This window comes from Lygodium microphyllum, chromosome 24, assembly GCF_053477565.2.
Source record: "Lygodium microphyllum isolate KBCC chromosome 24, Lygodium_microphyllum_v1.1.10, whole genome shotgun sequence".
NCBI lineage: Eukaryota > Viridiplantae > Streptophyta > Polypodiopsida > Schizaeales > Lygodiaceae > Lygodium > Lygodium microphyllum.
Genome location: NC_141158.1, coordinates 14,671,635 through 14,678,152, shown reverse-complemented (window position 1 = coordinate 14,678,152; position 6,518 = coordinate 14,671,635). Strand labels below are relative to the sequence as shown.

The window sequence follows — 6,518 nt, the reverse complement described above, 5'->3', positions numbered from 1 at the left end:
TATCCTTCTAGCTATCCCATAAAGAAAATTTCAACTAAATCATAGCTTAAAGAGAATGATCAACATCTATTTTTGTATAAATTGCATCCTTTTTGTAGCTACCAAGGTTGGCATAATCCTCAAATTTGCAAATTTGGCAACATGACTAAAGGTCTCTTCATAATCAACCATATGTTTGTGCATATTGTTTGGCTCCCAATCTAGCCCACTATCCCATTTGACTTTAACTTAACTTCCTAAATCCATTTGCAACAAAAAGGAGTTTGGACTTCATACAATCTAATCAAGTCCTAATTATCATTCAAGGGCTCTTTGCTAGCATTTATCATTGCTTTTCTTTGTATATGTCAACACCTTCAACATGAAAATGTCATGCTTTGAAATGGGACCATCATATCATAACCTATGCCTTGCTTTAGGCATCATAACTTATGGAATGCCCAACTCTTCATCCAAACTTTTTATCACAAAGAATTATATCTAGTATTGAAAAGTCTAGAAGCATTATTAATAGCCTTTGCTTTCCCTTTCTATATTTGGAAATGCTCACTACCCCGTTGATTTTGACCATGGGATGCATTCTTGTCATCACCTCTTCTTGAGAGATCTACCTTTGCTCTCTCTAGATTTTTGACAAGATTAAATCATTGCCATTGATTCATTAGAGACAAGATTAAATCATTGCTATTGATTCATTAAAGACATGCCTTTGCTCTCTCTAGATTTTTGACAAGATTAAATCATTGCCATTGATTCATTAAAGACATGCATTCTATAGCTCACAAAGATAGAAATGTCAAAGGCCTTCTATTCAGAACGATAGCCATTTGGAGCTACTACAACCTAGTCATCATCCGTGACTTTTTCCCTAATGAATACTAATTGATATCAATGTTTTTAATCTCTATAACATAATCATGTATATATCTCACAATATTAGCCATGTTTCAAACTTTTGCTTAAACTATTTTCCTTACACTAGTAGTGCCATAGTAGTAGATTGAAACATTCCATGTGTCCTTGAGAGACTTGTATCTCATACACTATTATGTAACCTTTTTTTATGAGATACATACATATGTGCACCTTTTGTGATATACATGGTTCTTGAACAACTCAGTAAATAGGGTCTTGTTGAGGTAGCTTAAGCTCTACTCATGACCTATAAAAACATTTTAATAGGATTTCAATAAGAAATTTTTTAATTTGAAACTTCCAAATTTGCAAAGTTATCAAATTTGTCACCAATAATGACGATTATCTATATTAATATAGTTTACCATAGTGAGCAAAGGCAAGCCAATACTAATATATAACACTACTTGTAGGCTATGCAATAACCGATAAAACAAGCCAACAAGGCTAGCCAAACTGCCCAACAATGCACCACACTAGTGAGTTCAACATACTCAAATCATCATGACAACCAATTGCACTACATCCATCATAGTGGCCAAGCAATCTAAGCATCTGATGTACACTTGAGTATATCACCAAAGGCTCCACCTTTCATGCCAAAGATAAACAAATCATGATTAATACTTGTCCAACAATGCAAATGCAACACATACCAAATGCAAGTCAAGGTTGTATCTAGTAGTACATCAAATTACTGACCAAAAACACTTCAAAGTGTCATGTCAATGCATATGGTTTCAATGTCAAATCGAACTTCAAGCTTCCCAAATATATGTTAATTATATCTAAATGCAATGGCTAAGTTGCTCAATAAAAATTTCTAACTCATAGCATGAAAGGGTTCAAATAGAACTAGTTTTTACATCTACCAATAGAAACATGCCTATTTGTGAACCCATTTTGCAAATAACCAATTCTTCCAAGTTGTAATGTGAATAGAAAACTAGTTGAACCAATTAACAACTATTTGGATTAGAAGCTGGTTGTGTGAACATCTGTATGTGAACTAGATCTTGGAATAACTAGTTTAGAGGCATGTAGCTTGGAATTTAAATATGGTAGTCACGTTATATAACCTTTTGATCAATGTTATAAAAGCTATAAGAAATTGTATCTCTATGACTAGACTATGGAGCTCTAAAGAAAGAGGTGATTAGATATCCCTCACATCTCAAAGTAAGCTTAGTATTTGCAAATGTCTTGCACATGCGTGCGCATGCACACACATGCACATGAACGTGCACATGCACGCACGCATGTACACGCGTGCGCGCACGCGCACACACACACACACACAAAGATACATTTAAAAAAATAGTAAATTGCATTTCATGTCTAGCTCCTATTTAACATGCCACAAGAGTACGTTCATGATAAGTAATGAGAGACCTATCAGTAACTCCATGTAATGGGCATGCCAAGATATAATATATTATATGGAGTAGGTGGCCAAGAGGGCCATCATATCCTTTGCCCTATTATAGGCTTTGTAATCTATTTTTTCCCAAAGAAAAAAAGCATTATGAAATAAACACATTAAAGAAAACCTTCATTGATATAAAAATACAAAGTATTCCTTGCATAAGACTATGGTACATTAGAAATGAAATCTAATACGACTCTAAGGAAAGCTACTCTTGAGATGTAATACTAAGCCTCAGTGATTCAAAGTGAAATATGTTACAATCCAAAGTACCAATCTATCCTCATGTGCCCAAAGTCATGATGCAATCCAATCACATGTTCGATTGCAATGAGATGCAACAAGCACTAGTTATGATATCATCCCCTAGGATTGTTATAAGTTAAGTGCATATATTTATGTCACTGTCTTGAGCTTGCTAGGAAACTCACAAAGAATATTGTTGCCCACTATAAGACTATGGATAGTCCTAAACCACTTCTATTTTGAGTATCAAATAACATTTTGCTTGCATTCAACTTGCATTAAATTTTCGCTTTTAAAAGGAAACCAAAACCACTGAGTCACTTTATTGATCCTCATACACTACATGAATCCATGAAACTAACAAGGACTACTATGAGAATGCGCAAATGAATAGAAGCAAGAAAACCACACATGAACAATGGTACAATAAACAACGAGAGCACACAAGAACTCAAAGTGAATGGTGTATGGAAAATAAAGTCCATAAACGAAAGCATGAGATGCGCAATACTAGCTCCATTGATGACAATAGTGCCTCCAATATCTCTCTCTAAGTGGATGTGACATAATTCAATGAGGATTAGGGTCGAGTAGTAAATATAAGCCTTATAATGGAAATTTACTACCTCATAATGATACCCTCTCGACAATAGGCCAATCCAAACTAAGTTGTCTAACTGCCCATGCAAGCACTTAAATAACAACCTATTAAAGTAAAAGCCATAAAATCTAGACTTGTGGCACCCTCTTTCAAATGATGGATGATTAATACAACAAAATATAGTAGGAACATATAAGCTGCAAGGAACCACCACCATGTCCCATACCCCAACAATGATATACCAAAAACTTGTAACATCATAGCACATACATGATAAGTGATGCTTGAAGAAGATGCTAGCACTTGAATGCGCTACCAAAACTACTTTGAGACTCCAATTTTGAGTCATAACTCCCAATCCAAAAAACATCTAACGAAGAAGCACTAAGTCAATGTTGAGCATACTCAAACCTTAATAACAAAAAGTGAAAAGTAGTCAAATCTTATCGCCTATAGAAAATAGATATGCGACAAGCATGCCATGACCATGGATTCCCCACTTTCAGTGAATCCCACCAAAGATTGTAGCACATACATGACAAATGATGCTCAAAGAAGATGCTAGAAGTACTTGAATGCACTACAAGAACTACTTTGAGACTCTAATTTTGAGTCATAACTCCCAGTTCCAAAAACACCTAAAGAAGAAACACTAAGTCAGTGTCATGCATACTCAAACCTTAATAAAGAAAAGTGAAAAGTAGTTGAATCTCATTGCCTATAAAAAATAGATATTTGGAAAGCATACCATAACCATGGATTGGTTTTGATATTGAAGAAAAATCGAGTTGTGATTGTCAAAAGCAAGGAAGGTGGTAGTGGCAAATTAGGTTTTGTTGGTTACTATGTGGTGTATTACTACTAGTTGGGCCTTCTCTAGGTCATGCATTGGCTAGGTGAAGTGAGTCTTAGGAATTTCCTTTGGTTAGGTTGAAATGCTAGCGTCACAAGGGCTAAGGTAGCTTGGCATGTTATCATTATGCCTAGATTTGGGGGCGGTTTGGGGATTATTGACCTAAACAATCAAAGCAAAGCATTAATGGCCATTGTAAGGGGTCTTCTTCCTAGTAAGGAGCCATGGAAGATGCTACTACTATGGAGATTAGAGACCACTACTCTTTCTCATGGTGGCCCAATGGCAATCTACCACACATTGGATATTTCAATATATTTGAGATAGAAGGATTGAGTGTTCAAATCCACTACATTTGTTATACGTGCATGGAGATCAATATCTACATGACTTTACCTGATTGACCCAATCATTATTGAAGAGAAGTTGAGATAACCACTTCTCTTCACTAGCTACTCAAAACAAGGAGAGGCCACATCATTGGAGATAGGGCCCTCCTATCTCAAGGGAGATTTTCTTCACAAGTAACTTCTACAATAGGGGAGTGGTTTGCCTTTCTTGAGTTGTTGGCTCATACACAAAGACATAGAATTTGAAGCATAAAGGGGTATATAGCCATAGTGAAGAGCAATAACATGAAGTTGTATACTTCAAATGAACAATTAACATAGAGACTTTGCATGCATGGATTGGGCTCTTCACAAGAGGAGAGATCCTTCTTGCAATGATAGCCACAAGTGGAGAACATGTATTTACGTTTTCAATAGAGATGGATCAAAGACTTAGATGAGCGAATCTCAATCAAAGGTCATAAGGTGCTCTTAACAAAGGATTAGAGTTGTTGCTCATTGCGATAGAACTTGGTACTTAGAACTAGACTTGTGAAGTTATATAATAGATGGATGGAGACATTATGCATGTAGAAGGTGGTTGTAGAGACTTCGATGGACCTTCAAGAGTGGATACAAAGAGATCCACTTTAGAGATAGTCTGCGATGTGCCCTTCTTTGGATATACCACTAGGTTGGGGAGAAGGATATAGATGAGCAAGATCGAAGGTGCCAACTATAGCTCAAACATTAGGTTTTCAAGGTTATATCATAGCCTTTCCTTGCAAACTTTTGAAAGAAATTGAAGCACAACTTTAGACCAAGAAAGATTTCACTCTTTCTTTTATTACTATCACATAGGAGTTTAGCAATCAATACATGGCTTGGTTATGGCAGAGACCTTGTCCCTTGCGATTAATGTGGGGAGTATAAGGAGACAAAGGTGTTGCATATGGGATTGCCTAAGTACTTAGGAGGCTTGGAGGAGAGCCCTTAGGATAGTATTTCATGGCACTGTAGGCTATGATTGCATCATGAGGGACTATTGCTCAAGTCAAATATAAAGGCCCAACTTGTGGATACGAGGACACGGGATAGTGTGAACTAAGGGACTTATGTGGAGTTAACTCACATGGTGTATGGATGCATGCAACTTGGAAGAGAGCCTCAATCCCCATGGTGGGGACAGGAGCTAGCTCCAATTTCATTGTTTGCTATGTATAATTCTAGCCATCATCATAACTAGTATACCCTATGCAAGTTAGGTCCCCATAAAACAATGCCATATATCAAGACTAGAGTGACTATAGATAGAAATAGAAACGATCAAGAAGGCATCCAATGTTCTTGGAAAGTACCTATTGTCATTGAATGAGCCTAATTGAGCTTTCTCCTTGGCTCCTAGAACCAAATTTGTGCACACTACCTCTCTAGGGAAATAATTGTTGACTAGTCCCAAATGTAGATATATCAAGCTTGTGGTGCACATGAAAAGCTAAAAACCATAATGTGAAAAACCAACAGATTAGTCGTATCATGCTTGTAATCTAACCACCTCTAAAATCGTGCATTGGAGAAGTAGAAGAAAATCTTTTAATCAACAACAATTTTGACTAGTAATGACTTGACTAAAGTTGGAAACATGGAAGCCTTAGCACAAACATTCATTCAAATTGAAGTCAGGATGCAAATTTGGTGTGATACACTAAACTATATTATCAAGAATTCACACTTACAATGATGGGGGAGCATAGCTTTCCCAAAATTTCATTTATCACTGCTCAAATATAGGAGAGAAGATAATTTTGATAAGTTTTACTACGTTAGTCAAACTTTTAAAAAAACCAAAAGTAATTTTGTATAAGCATTGACACCCAAAACTTAGGCAGAACATGCATACTAAAAGCATATGTTCAAAGTGTAAGCTTTAAGGGTGCAAACGAAAAATTTAAACAGATATAACACTCTGGTCTTGTATTGGAAATAGGTCATTTTGTGCTCAAAACAAATGGAAATTTCAGAGAGAAGGCAATTTGAGGCTTTCCTTTACAGGGTTAAAATTAGAAACTTAAAATAACTATAACTTTATGGTTTAGTATTGAAAACACTCTAAATTTTTGAGAAACATGAGGAGCCAAGGATTATTAT

The 6,518-nt window shown here is 35.9% G+C and overlaps 1 protein-coding gene across 1 annotated transcript in view; it reads right to left on the bottom strand.

Annotated features, from left to right (window-relative positions):
• Nucleotides 1–1,008: 1,008 nt before the first annotated feature.
• Nucleotides 1,009–6,518, bottom strand: part of LOC148014861 (choline monooxygenase, putative (CMO-like)) — a 149,812-nt gene continuing 144,302 nt past the window's right edge. The window contains exon 11 of the transcript XR_015688462.1: nucleotides 1,009–1,162. The gene's annotated coding sequence lies outside the window, so the exon portion shown is untranslated. The remainder of the gene's footprint in view (nucleotides 1,163–6,518) is intronic.